General features: G+C 36.3%; 1 protein-coding gene across 1 annotated transcript in view; it reads left to right on the forward strand.

Moving 5' to 3' along the window:
• The window catches only part of NRXN1 (neurexin 1), a 702,150-nt gene that overhangs the window by 241,330 nt on the left and 446,396 nt on the right, over window positions 1–14,424 (forward strand). The window lies entirely within an intron of this gene.

The raw sequence follows: 14,424 nt of genomic DNA on the forward strand, positions 1-14,424 counted from the left end.
TCATACCCAGTTCTCAAGTTCTTTAGGTTTGGCCCAGGATAGATTCAAACACTGCTTTTTCCATCCATCACTAAAACCATCATGATCTAGCTACTCTAGAAGTTGCAGTCTGAAGGTCTTTGCTGAACTGGTTTCTTCTGTTGAGTTGATTTCTTTTAACAGTAAACAAGATTGTAAAAATGGCTAATTTCACCTCATGAGTTGACAGCTCTCTGTCATTATTTGGTGTTGGAAAGGGAATGAGGGTAATACTAGTAATGGTTCCTCCGTTTAGGTTTCCCAAGCAGTTGTAGTTCTTAGTTATAGACACAGGAAACATATCACAAGCTCAGTGTTAGTTTGCAGRTTAGTTTGTTCTTTTTGTTTAGCTAAAGTAAGCCATACAGAAGTACAAATAATGTCTCAGATGGTTTGGATGAGTGAAATGAATTTCCACAAAAGAAGAGTGTTTTCCCCTCAGCCGCAGAAGAGAAATGGGAGCTGCATGGTGCATTTTACACAGGCTATGAAGAGGAAGGAAAGCTTTCCTCTACTTTGAAAGGAATAGGCAGGGCACACACCCCTCGTAACTTCCTCTTACTTTGGACCCTTGGTTGTACCACAGTAGTTCAACAAAATTTTTATTTAAGATTTAATAACAAATTAATTTTTGACATATTTTGGTTATATTAAGGACTAAATAGCCTGGAACTTTTATATTCAAGGGTCCATGTCAGATCTTTCTGCTACAGTTGTGATCAGTGAAGGCAACTAAATCCACCTGTAAAGAAGGAGAGTGAGTAGTTGGAAGGCTGTTCTCTATAACTTTGAAACTCGCTTCACTGTTTGATGTTCAGAAATTTGAATTTGTTTAGCTTCAGGGCATACCATGAACCTATTGTTTTTTTATTTTCAGTGGATCTATCCTGTACATCAGGAGAGAGATCAGAGTCTCCGATTATGACATTATAGACTGTAAAGTAATACTCAAACATGAAGAAACAGAATTCAAGTTGCAAAGCAACCTTTCACTTACTATTTCCTAGCTTCTGAATTCCTCAGGCAGGCTTTTCAAGACAATATAGTGGATTTATGTAAGCAATTCTGTAAAAAGTTTTGCTCATTATCTTGAGAGGAAGTTTAAGCGAACTTGCTTTACTTTGCATTAGAATGAAGTAGGAGATGAATTAAGAGTCAAGATGACCTGTTTTCTAGACAAGAGCAGATTTATCCTGTTGTCTTGGAGCATGACTAGAAATAGTGCATGGCTTAGTAAGCAAGTAAATATGCCGCACAGCATCTCTGGATTCCAAATCTAACTTTCAGCCTCTAGCAATACTTTATATCACTTGGGCAGCAGTTTGTGATCTCAGATGTGTAAAATTTCCTTAGATTCCAAACCTAAACAACGGAGACTTCCACTGTGAGTCTGTGCCGTATTGATCACTTTAACTGACTCTTGCCAACTGGAGAGGGGTTTATAATAAAATGTCTAAGAAAATGTTGCGTTCCTCCCTTTGAGCTCATTTGTGGTTCACAAGAATGCTGCACTTGAACCATGAAATGATATTTCACCATACACAATCACTCTGAAGTTGATGCTGACCAAAGTTTTGTGGTTAGGGTAACATATGTCTGAGTGAGGACAGTTTTCCCAATAACTACATATAGCTCATATGTTTTGTTTTTCCTTCATATTTATTGAATTGCTAAAAGTACAAAAGTACAAAATAAATTTTCCCAGTAAACTTGCAGCCTTCTTGCAAACTGACAGCTTAATTGTTCTATTGGAGAGCTGTGCTAATCCTCAGTATGAAACTTATGATACTTTTAAGGTTTGTTAGAGATATGTTTATCCAATAATGAAGATTTTAATGAAGTAAACAAAACCTTGGGCTGGATCCAGCTTTGCTGATGTTGACAGAAATGGTTACTGTTACTACCACTGTCAATATGTAGCATCCAGGAGTTGCTACTGTAGCTGCTTTTTCTTTCTTTTAACTGATTGATTGAAACTCTTTTGATTTCTATCAATAATAGTTGGAAACACTCTCCACCTTTCAAGCCTCAGGTCTGAGGGATAGAATAGTGGTAACTTAACTGTTACTTTCATATGATTTTAACTCTAAATGAACTGAAGTTCATATATGCAGAGAATTGAAAATGATTTCTGATTCTTTTTGAAAAAAAAAATGCTTTGGCAAATTCAGCTCAAATATATTAATCATTTTAGTTGACATGAATATTCATTTTTTATTAAGTGAAAGGATTGTTTRGCAAAGGATTGTTCTGTACTGAAGATTCAGTGCTGATTCATCTGTAATTTTTGGACAGTCAAGTTATCATTCATTCTTCCTAACAGAAAAAACAATGTCTTATAAGAATGAAAAGGTGAAAGGGAGGTTATAATGCTGCAGAATTATTTTGTGATTTTGTAAATGAAAGTTTTCTTCTGGTACTTGATTTTGAATTTGAAATAACATTCTCTTAAGGTGGTTTTTGTAGTATATAAATATATATATATATATTTAWRATGCTGTGCTGTGGATTWTTATGTTGAATCTTCCTGTCTCAGAGTAAGGAGAACTAGTGGATGAAAGAGATGAAGTGGGAATACTGGGAAGAGATTAAAACTGTCCTGGGTAATGTCTAATGTGYTTAGGGCCTGTGCTTTAAATAGCCTCCTCCATTTTCCGTTAGCACCTTGTGAACTTCTTTTCTTCAGCATCTCAGTGTAAAGCTCTATAATTTGTACTAAAGAAATAACTATATTAGGACTCATCTCYGTTTAAAAGTTTTGTCACTCTTAGRGGGGCGCTGTGTATGTGGTGTTATTCTGAGAATCYTCTGTGAGTGCAGCTTATTGAGTGCAGGGTCCTTTCCTATGCTAYGTCTCATCTAGATGTTTCCTGCATATCTATGCCAACCTTTTCTTTTTGGAGAACTGCAGTAATGACACGTAGGAATTATCGCCTTCCGCAGAAACATATTTCAAAATGTAGCACTAGGAATTCAGAAGTAGTGTAATTAAGTAGGTGAGAACAGTCCTCTGCGTTTCTGTGCATTTCTTCTACTTTGCCATCTGTGTCTCTGCAACTTCCTCATAATTTCATATGCACAGTTAGTGTCAAAAGGCTTGTATTTATCCACATCCTCAGAAGAAAAAAGGGTGTGAGACCTTTTTAATAAAAATACCAATTGCAGAAGCATTATGCTTATGTGTAGAAGAGTTGCAGCTACAACTTTCTACAGTTTTTAGCCTCCAGACCACAAGTAATGCACCTTTTTCTATCCCACGAACATCTGGGGACAGAGACAGGTGATCCATTTATTTGCCTTTTCATATATTCACTTCTGAGCAGCTAGCTCACATCAGTGGAAGAGGCTTGGATTTTGAAGCAGGCAATATTGCTAGATTGTTTAGGAGAAATACTGTGTTTATTACAAACAAATGCATTTGTGATTCTGTGATTTTTCAAAAGAGAGTGAATTTTTCATAAAGATAGGAAAAGGCCCCTTTTGGATTCTATGSTTATATTATTGTCAAAATTCAAGTCATTGTTCTAAATCATGGAAGAAGCCATAGTTGTTAAACATTTCATAATTGTTTTATATTGAATGCTGCCAAGTTTTTTTTGTTATCCTCTTTCTCATTGTTGACTACATCTTTACTGAGCCAACTTCAAAATATATTCAACTTCAGCTCCAGTGGTTAATGCTTGTTTTCAAGGTTTATGACTTTGTCAAAGGATTACAATGAAAGTATTAGGCAGACTTAATATAAGCGCCATTTCTACTCTGYGCAAAAAAACAAACACAATAGTCTAAATATAACAGACTAAGGTTTGAACAGTGATATGTGTTTGAGCTTCACTTTGTTCAGTTTCTGCTTTTTGCCAGAAAAGCAGTTGTAGAATCTATTGACAGTAGAGCTGAGATAATGTTGTAGTTGGGATTTCATGACCATCCTTTCTGACAGCAGCTTTTATTAAACAGGTGCTGAGTTAACATTTAGAAAAAGTTGTGGCTTTGCTTTTCTTAACTTTGTCTAAATGATTTTCTTCAAGTTAAAGCTCCTCATGCTAAATTATGGAGTAAATCTAAGTAATTGTAAGAAAGAATTGAAGGAGTTGAAAAAGTACTGTTTCAAAGATTTTTTTTTTTTTTTTTTTTTTTTTTTTTTTTTTTTTTTTTTGAGTCTTTCTACACAGCTATAGAGGAGCTAGAGACAACTGAGAACATAGAATATAAGAATAGTTTACAACTTTGTAAAGATAATGGATTTCAATAGATTTCAAATAACCTGGTTTGCATTTTGATGAATTTTTCTCTGTAGCAAAGAGAAGAACAAAATAAATCTGTGCCTTCCTCCTTCCTCACAAAACAACCCGTCTTCTCACCCTGTCCTTAATTCCTTTTTAGATTTCAAGCTTGGTTTATTCATTCTCTAGCCTTATTTTTGAAAAGCGTCCTTTGGATTTCTGCTAATAGGAGATACTCATCCCATGTATTCTCTTTATGTTCTGTTTTTAGTTTCTTTTTAGTTTTGTATTTAACTGTTTTCAAGCATAGATGATTAATTAACATTCAAAATCCAATGCATTGTTCAAAAGGGAAGTGTTCATTATACTTTGAAGACTGTGTTGATTGGAACAATCTCACTGTTTTTTCAGGTACTCCAAACTAAGTAGCCCTGACTTTCCTCCAAATAACTCCAGAATTTTGTTACTATATTAAAAATCTTAAATGTATTCTCTATAATACTTCGTTGCAAATTCTAAACACTATGTAAACCTGAATTAGTGTCATACAGAAAAGTTGGGCTGGAATTATTTTGAATATTGTATGCAAGGTGTCAACAAATTTTATTAGACAGAGGTAGTATGAAGGAAGATAGCATTGCAGAAACAAAACTTCTACAAAGAGTGATAAGTGACCTTATCCCAAGTGAGTCCCTGTGTTAACCTATTTTTTTTTGCCTTCTGCTTGTGTACTTGATACTCAGCAGATGATGCCCAACTAGATTCATTGTGAAATCTGACTGTTTTCCAGCTCAGTGCAATAGATCATAATTCCTAAGCATTTACATTCATTTTCTGCTACATTGTATGATCATGATATATCATGTATGCTATGATAGTCTTAGTGGTTTGTGTTTGCAAGTGCATTGCTTTCTTATTCTGCTGGACTATTGGATTAATTAGTCATTGAACTGGAGTTTCATGGGAGTACTGAAAAAATGAAATTAGGCTAAATAAAAGGTCACTGGGCATGCTTCCATTAATGTCTTGTGGATTGCAAATGCTCATACAGCTTTAAATTGGGTTATTTTTGACCATTAGCAGAAGTCCCAGAGTTATAGGCAGCTGTTGGTAGAAGAAAAATAGGACATAGGTGATTTATACTGTATGCCTTGGTTAGAAATGGAGAATTAAATTCCTCTCCCACCCCTGCACTAAAACTAAATAAAGCTGTAGTCCTGCATACGTGCATGTGTTTAGCATTACTATGGTGAGGAGCCTTATGATTGTGCTAAGCTTGTAAATATAGGTACATACATAAAAAGGTTGCAGGCTRTTTCAGAAGTTTCCAAGTCACATTATGAAATTGCTATAGCCTGTATTATTCCAAAAGAAGCTACTACTTTAATTAGCATAATTAATGTTGTGAAACTCAGCAAGTACAGACATAGTTATGTTGGGAATAAAATGCTATGTTAGAAGTAGAATTGTTTATGATGTAGGTAATTACATGAATGAATTGTATACTACCTTATACTAAGCTACTTGCCTTCACACTGAGAGCTGACTTAACATATCACTTTAAAATATGTTCTTAATTGCAATATATAGGTAAAGATTTTCTGAAGAGAAGGTTTTACTCTATAATATCCAGACAGAAATGATACCGACATACAGATCTGGTTAAACCTTAGCTCCCCTGTGTCCAGATTTGTCTCCAGACTTTTTTTTCCCCCGTATGGAAAATGTCTGGATAGAATTTGAAGGTTTTGTGCATATATCTGAGTATATTACGTCTGCTATGTACAGACAACTGGCCTTGAAGTTTACAAGGTGTGAGTCTGAGACAGCTTGCTCCACTGTCTACAGTAAATCATCGTTCAAAAGCATTGATTTCACCATATATTCCCAGGCTGTGTTGGTCCAGTGGGTTTAGTGTTTTCAGGTCCAAGGCAAAAAGAATCTACAGTTGGGCCAAAATTACAAAATGTTTTGATTATAAATCTGCGAGAATCTCCCATACTGCAGCACCCATAACACAACTGTAAATGTGTCACTATGAAGGACTTTGGGGAAACTGAAGGAACTGCCCAGGAAAGCCAGAAGCTGTTTTTCCATCATTGCCCCTGGCAGTGGTACCACCAAAAAGTGAGACCTTAGCAAATTAAATCTGAGAATCTCTAATCTATAGTTCTGTAAAGACTGATCCTTTTTCTATATAATATTATAACAAGTGCATAAGGCTGTTTATATATGTGGTAGGTAGTACATTTTTAAATAAACTTCATTTATTTAAACATCTTAAAAATAACAAATTGAAAGTGACTGTTCTTAGAGTTTTCTTTAATCCTGTATATCTAACRTTGTTGTTACTTTCATACACAACATACCCTGTTGTTTTTCCTCCCCTAAACTTCTGTTTTGCTTCAGTCTGTCACCACCTTGATCATTTATGAATGATACATACTGTCCTGCTCAGGTAGTATGGGTGTTTTACAGAGTCTCATGAATATATCTCATTTTTAGAAATAATATGACCAATGAGACTGTTGTCTGATAGCAGCTTATCTAAAATAAGATGATATTCTCTGTCCTGGATGTATAGAGTGTTTTTTTTTTTTTCAGTCCAGTAATCCGCTTAATGGAACAAATTTGCTGAAAAGCAGTATTCTAAAACATTTCACAATTTGAGTTATCCATTTCCTAGAACTAGGAATCTAATATCTTTAAATAATATTTCTGCTGTTTTTCATTAACATTGTCAAGAGCCCACTGGTTATATTTAACCGTGATGTGCACATTCTGCAAAATGGAATACCCAATTTAAGCACTGACTATTGACTTTCTGATGTTAGTCACCTTAGAGGTAGTTACACAGAAACATATTACAAAATGAAATAACTGTTTCAGTGAGGAAGTTAGCACTGGTTCTTATTGGAATCTACGTTTTCTTGTAATCCATACTGACAAATCTTTGAAAGTCAAGTAAGACTGAAGACTGAAGTGTTTGGGAATGTTTCTGCAGTGTAACAAGACCCATAAAATTTGTACCTTATGATACAGAGCCTTGCTATGATAAATCCAGAATAGCAGAGTTTACAGCAAAAGTCTCATGTGTCTGAGAAGCACAAATGATTTGGAAATATGTCTAGAATGGCGCTAATTCTGTGTGTATTAGGTTGCGTGCCATTGCCAGAGGCACTTAGCTGGCCCACTAAAGGCACACAGAAKAGCTTGGAAACTCTTCAGTGGAAAGATTGTCTGTCTTTTATACAGGACCCCACTGTGATTTTGGTCATCTGGTATTACCGTAAGGTAACAATGCTGAAGACAAAATAAATGTATTGGAGATTGGGCATTTCATTTCTGGATACAGAGRATTAGTTGTGGTCTAAAAATTGCAGAATTCCTTTGAACATTTGCATAGACATTGAATACAGGAATTTTAAACACTGAAGGTACCAGATCTATATACCTTGGAGAGTTATATAGTTTTCTTCATTTGCCAGATTGATGGGCAGAGGCACAAAAATTGATCTGTGCATCACTGTGCAAATCATTGACAGGGTTAAGACTGAGATAGGAAATCACTATCTTTCAGGCCTATTCCAAGTCTCCTAAAGCTGCACCCATATTTTCAGATAAGAACTTGAATGATACTGTTCTAAGTGCTCTTTTCCCAACACCTTTGAAATGCAACTTTCAGCAGGCAAGAGAGCTCTTCTTGATTGAGATGAGAATGTTTAGAAAACCTTTTACAAGGTGAGGATCAGTATATTTATGAAGCTTTTGGGTACCCAAATTATCTTCATTCTAACATTATTAAAGTTAAACAAAGAAGGCTAAGACATTTAATTGTTATAAGTGTTGAGTTTAAGGAATGATGAAATGGAGGAAAACAGACACTCAAGGGAGAATCAAATCCCTACTGAAAAAAACCTCCAGCTTAATTAGATTGCTGTAGCTTCTAATTACGTTTCTGTTTCTCACCCTATTACATGATGTAAACCTATGGCATTCTGAAGGGCTGAGATTTTCCAAAGCAGCCCAAAACAGCTCTCTTGCTCTGTCTTGAAGGGGTTTAAAGTAATAGGCAAGATGTGTATCACACTGAACGTGGRAAAACCTATATCACAAGCATTACCACAGTTACTATAAACTAGATAACTAGACTACCTAGCTAACTAGGTTACCTAGCTAACTCAAACTCACTGAGGGTCCTTAGCAAAATCTTTGCCAAATTCTGGGCATGTGGCAGTTAGTCTGCCTGCGATGTGCTTTTCCATGACTGCTGGTAGGGTCAGAGGAGATAACACTGGCAGATGGGATTATTAAAATGTGCGTGTGGAGGTTTATTAAAGAATACAAATCTAATGGAAGTCAGGAGTCATGATTGCCCTGTTTCTGGAAGAACTTATAAAACTAACAGCTTATTGGCWGCTTTAAAAATGAATTACTATGTGTATTGTGTACTAGTGAAAACCTAGATTTTGTATTACTTGTTTTGGTTATGTAGAAAGTTAAGTCTGGACCTAGTGCAGTGCTGAAAGCTAGAAGGCTTTGCAGATCTGAAGCCCAAACTGAGCTTTTAAAGTTACTGATCACTACTCAGAATACAAGAATTTTATATAWTTGATCCTCTAAAACCTATTAAGAGAACAAAGCCCAAGTCTCAGTGGTGCATCGTGCTGGTAAGATGAAGGTTTGCCTCAGCCTGTAATCAGCTGCAGTGAAATAAGTGATGTGGCTCTCATCACATCTCTGACTTCTCAACTCATTTGACCGAGTAGCAGTGGGTGAACTGAGGACAGCCCCTATCRTGAGTGCAGGCCAGGGACTAGACTTCCGTATCTGGGACTATGTCAGGACACCCTGACAGCTCTGCTGGTGAATCCTGCCACCTCTTCTTTGTCTTTCTGAATTAYTACAACTTGCCTGTCACCAGGCTATGTCCAAATATGCTATGTTCTGAAATGCCCTGTTCTGGATCCCTCTAGAATGGCTCTGGATACAAATTGGTGAGAGGTTTTGTGTAATAGAAGGAAGAAACAATTTTTGGAAGGAGGAATAGAACTAGCTATAAAGCCAAATAAAAACGAACCTTTTCCAAAAACTCCAGAAAGATTTGATTGGAATAGGACCTCTTAATTTTTTTTTAATAAAAAAGCCAAATGGTGAAATAACTTCTAAAAAACATTAAGAAAAATACTTCAAAATAATGTAATATTCCTTGTCCGTGTTGAACAAAAGTGTTTGCTCATGCCACAGGTTCCATGAAAGTACTTTTCTGAGGAAGATTTTCTTTTATTTCTTCTATAATAATGTTTAAAGGTCAGTCAAGATGCATGTATTCAAATAAGAATATAAGGATTACTTTCTAATTATTTGTAATTATTTTCTAATTTACTGAGGTTATTTTTAGGTTTGGTACTTTTTAATTTTTTTTTATGGTTCCTAACTGCCTTCCACTCTCTTAAAAGATTCTGTACTTCTGAAGAAAACCTGTGCTTCAATTCTAATGCAGCTCTCTACAGCTGTTCTTCTAATTCTCATGTGCCTTCATCATCTTCTATAATCACTACTTCTGTCTGTTTTGCCTTGCCTAGTATATTTGTTTTTGATTTCCACTGATTATTAATCTCAATTCTTTTTCCATACATTCTGTAGCTCACTACTTTTGTTACTCAATTTTCAGCTGTCTTTCCACTCTCAAATAKTTATTTTTACATATGAAAAATATGTAGTCTTTGGAAAGATATAGCACCTAAATTATGATTTTTAGTATCTTTTACACATGCTGACTCTTGGGAAACCTCTTGCAAATTTGGCCTAGGCATCTGGTGGCTCAGAGGGCTTTTTCTGAGTGACTCAGGAGAGCAGAATAAGCAAGATGGATTTACAACTGTTCTGTTGCTGGAACAAGCACAGAAGCTGTTGTGTTAACATTTAAGAAACTACTTTGATTTTAAGAAAAAAAATKCTAATACTGAAATGAAGGGGTGTCAGTAAAGATGCTTGTTTAACTGGTGAGTTCATTACTGAAYGTGAAGAGGATTTTGTTCCAGCTATATTGTCATAATTTTAAGAAACCAGGCACTGTGACACTGAATGACAAGAAAGAAAAGGAATTGRAAAGGGCTAAAAATAATACAGTTGGTAGTGTAGTGGGAAGACAGACACTAAATACAGTGGGCCTATTTTTTGGTGTTAAAAAGTGTGTATGCTTCGTTCATCTGGAGAAGCTATGTGGAGAAAAACTGAAAGTAGGAAGTATATATCTCTCAAGTTTCATTCATTTCTCTGTTTTAAAAAGGTCAAGTTTTGTAATTACACCTCTCCTGCAATTTATATGCATACATCAATAATGTGCTTCGAAATACTATTTTGCTAAAGAACGTTCTGTAGAGTTATTGCTTAGCAGTTCGTAACAGACTTTCTTTTTATAAACATGTTTAAGAGTAAATAAAACTGTGGATGCTTTTTAGAAAGAAATTTTCTTTATTATACGTTTATCTGGAAAAAGGATAATCTCTGAGAAAGTCTAGGGAAGAAAAGTAAGGAATGCTAGCGGGGAGCATCTTTCCTCTTAGAGTCACTACGACTGGCKCTCTGAGCTAAGAAAGGCCTAAATCAGCCCTTCATTTGTCAGAGTAGCTCTGTGTTTTTGCTCTCTGCTTGCTGATAGCCTTTGAGTTGTGGATGAGAGTCAGTCGTCCTTCTGCGGCAGTGCTCCACGAGGGCGTTCTGGGAGAGCTCAGGAAAATCTGACCGCTGCGGCTCCAGGTCTTTATATTCTTGTGTGATATTCCATGCTTACGAGAAGCAGTTGGATTCCCATTTTTAAGCTTCTCTATATAGACACAGAATGATACACAGGGCTTGGATCCACTTCAAAGTTTATACCAAGGGTAGATTGAAAAAAAAATCAAATGTGTCAAAAATAAAATCAAAAAGTTTGTGTGTTTGAGACAAGCCTGGCTGTTGCTTATGAAGTTTACACACTTAAAGCAGGCTTATGGCTGTGTTGACAATGTTGGAGACTGGTTTGTTTGGAGCCGTGGATCTGAGAGGCTGCAAATATGCCCCAAGAGCTGCAACGYGAGGGCTGGAGTTTGCTTTTGTCTCGCTTCCTGGTGCTGCTACCSACGGCCAGGCTGACGGTTCCTGCTGTTCTGTCTGAAGCACCTCCCAAAAAGTCACACCTTTATCTGTGCAAAACCTCTAAAYGGAAGCAGATGTTCATGTAGTTTTTCTGCAGTGTGTGTTTGTAGAATGCTATGTGCCTTTGTGGGTGGAAAGGAATATGAAGTGCATTTCTTACATAAGATAAAAAGCCAGGTGTTCAAGTACATGAGTACATCTACAAAAACATCATCTGTTCTTCAGTGTTATGCAATGCTACGAACCCTTCCAAAGAAGAGAGTGATGATGATGWTAAATTTTTAGGACGGTGTAGTAAAAGCTACCTACTAAGTTTCATGTAATCAAATTAACTGAAGGTTAATATTTAAAAGTATTTATTTAAAATACATTGTAGAGAGGAAAAATCTATATTAATGAGAAAAAGAATGCTGCATTAAGAAGACCAAGTTCAAATATTACCCTCTAACAATTTAGAAATTTTGTTAACCACAAACATATAAGGGATTGTTAGGTTGTGAGATTCAACATGTAGTTCAAAAGGCTTGTGGCACTTTTTATTAACCTCAGTGGCCTACTTAGTCAGATTGTCTTTAACCCTTCTCCCCTCATAGCGCTATTAAAATGCCTGCTGTCTCTTAAATTCATTGATAGTATTTACAGCCATGGCCTTAACCACTAACATATTCTCTAAACTGTCTGCTTGTAGACAAAGATGTGTTCACATCTTTATTTTTGCTGTCAGTTTTATAGCAATGAAATTTTATGCCTAGCCTTTAATGCTTATTCTTATAATTACAGTCAATTTTATTTGGTATACCCAAAATATTTCATAAATTGGCTGCTTCTGCAAGGGTGTTTCTGTTTTTCCTGTTTACCAATAAGTTTCCATTTATTTAGTGCTCTCTACTAGTATTGCCCAAACTTGGAATTGTACTTACATTTTTCAGAACCTTTGCAAGCCTCAAAAYATTGTGTGCGCTAGAAGTGAAACAGAATCACAGAATTTGTCAGGAAGGACTTCAGGAGTGAGCAGTTCCCACCCCCCATCAGAGCTAACTTTGATGTTAGTTCAGGTTACTCAGGGCCTGATATAAAAGAATAAATAAGTAGCAGATTTCTGAGTATAATACTGGGTATGTTTATAGAAATCTACTTGTCCGTAATCACTATATAGGCAAAATATATTTCATACAGAGGGAGGAACTGAGAAGTGCCTGAGTAAAAACTTGAATACAAGCCCAACAGCATTTTCGTGGTAATGAAGGATGGATTTTTGCATGTTAGGTTTTTATAATGGATATTATTTTAATTTTCTAGATTTCTGTTCCATTTTGGTGAATTAGATCCTATTTTAGAAGAAACATGGTCTTCTGTTTAAAATGCTGGATGCTCATTGCTGTAGACTTATCCTAGGCTTTGCCTACTTACAGATTTTTAGTCCAAAACAATAAAAKAACTCGAATATCTAAGCTTGAACTTTGTGCAAAATCTTAGGGAAAGGGGAGATGATTTCTTGTGACAAAATCTCTTAGGTAACTATTTTACCAGCTCACACTCATTCTATTAAAGATTTCATTTAATTACTCTCTTACATCTACATGTTCACCAGAACATCTAAGTCGTCTGGCCTGGACTTYCTGTGTGCAGCACGAAGCACAGAGGCTGCTATGAGGTCCTCACTCCATCTCTTTGGTTCCTTTTGATTAGTGATGGCAAACTAGTTTTTAGACTGATCCATTATACTCCTTGAGTCAACAGTTGCTGCCATGTTGTACTTTATTTTAGCAACTTGCTTACTTCAGCCTCCATAGATGTTAAGCAGGGTTGCTGCTCGTTGTCTGTTTTCTTTTGTTTGAAAGATATGTTTGGAAGATATATCCCTTTTTCCCAGTTTGGCTAACAGGAAAAGGAATGGCACAGGTAAGAYGCTGCGATCGTGTTACCATCTTCCCCTTTGTCAAACTGGTCTTCTGCTGAGGAGTTGGCTGTGATGTGCTCATCAGAGAGGTGACTTTCTTGTCTTGACAGAAACAACTGATTTCTCGGTTTCACAGCTGGAAACAGTGTTCTGAGAGCAGCGTCTTGGAAATAGTGTCCTTTGTTAGCAATTCAGGCTACTCTTTTGACGCATGTTCTACTAGTGCTTTTTTCACACACACATTTTCATTCATATTTCTTTCGTACCACTCTCAATATTTCTGTCAGAAGTCTACATGAGATGTGCTAGTTATCTATTGCAGTGAAGTCCAAAGTTACAATCATGATATCTGCAAACCAGCTGGTTTCTGTCCATGGAAGTGCCTTAAGGTATTGCAAGTTGTGACTTTAAAGTTCTTTTCCTGAATGCTTACAGAAATTACGATACTTAGATCTAAACTCTGACATGTTTGAGCAGCGTGGTACCTAATTTATGTGTATATTTGACTGAAATTGAGAAAGTGGCATGCCTTCATTTCTTGCCCTAAAGAGTCTGATTCAATAGGCCTTGCAATAAAAGCAAGCTTCTCATCAATTACACTGGTAGACACTGCTTTCTTCTAAAGCTTGGGCAGAAGTGTGATGCTTTGTTCAGAATGTGGGAGACAGGATAAAGTTCTTTGGAGAGAAGTCAGTTTTTCTTCTACCATCTAGGGAGAGTACAGTCATGAACAGCTTATAATAGTTGTTCTGTAGAGGAACTGCCTGCCTGTCCATTCTGTTGAAGCCTTGCCGCTGTGTGGGGTTCGGATTCATTAGGGTAGTGTAACAGTGCAGAGGAAGGCATGACTATAATGGCCAAGACCATGGGGACAGAGAACCTTCCCCTTGCTTTCAGGTCTGCTTCTGTCTTTTTCCAAGTGGCTTTCATGTAGAAATAAGCTTTAATGCTCACCCAGCCATATTATTTATCTCCTAGTTGGSTGTAAGTAGTTGCATATAGAATGTTCTGACTTGAAATGATGCCTTGTTAACATCCTTCCTGGCGTAGATGATGCTTTTGCAAGATGCTCTCTCCTTTTTTGAATCATACATTTTCTCCATCTATAAAATAAAATGAAATACTACTGTGTATGTATGTAAA

This window comes from Rhea americana, unplaced genomic scaffold, assembly GCF_003343005.1.
Source record: "Rhea americana isolate MKP2758 unplaced genomic scaffold, rheAme1 scaffold_123, whole genome shotgun sequence".
NCBI lineage: Eukaryota > Metazoa > Chordata > Aves > Rheiformes > Rheidae > Rhea > Rhea americana.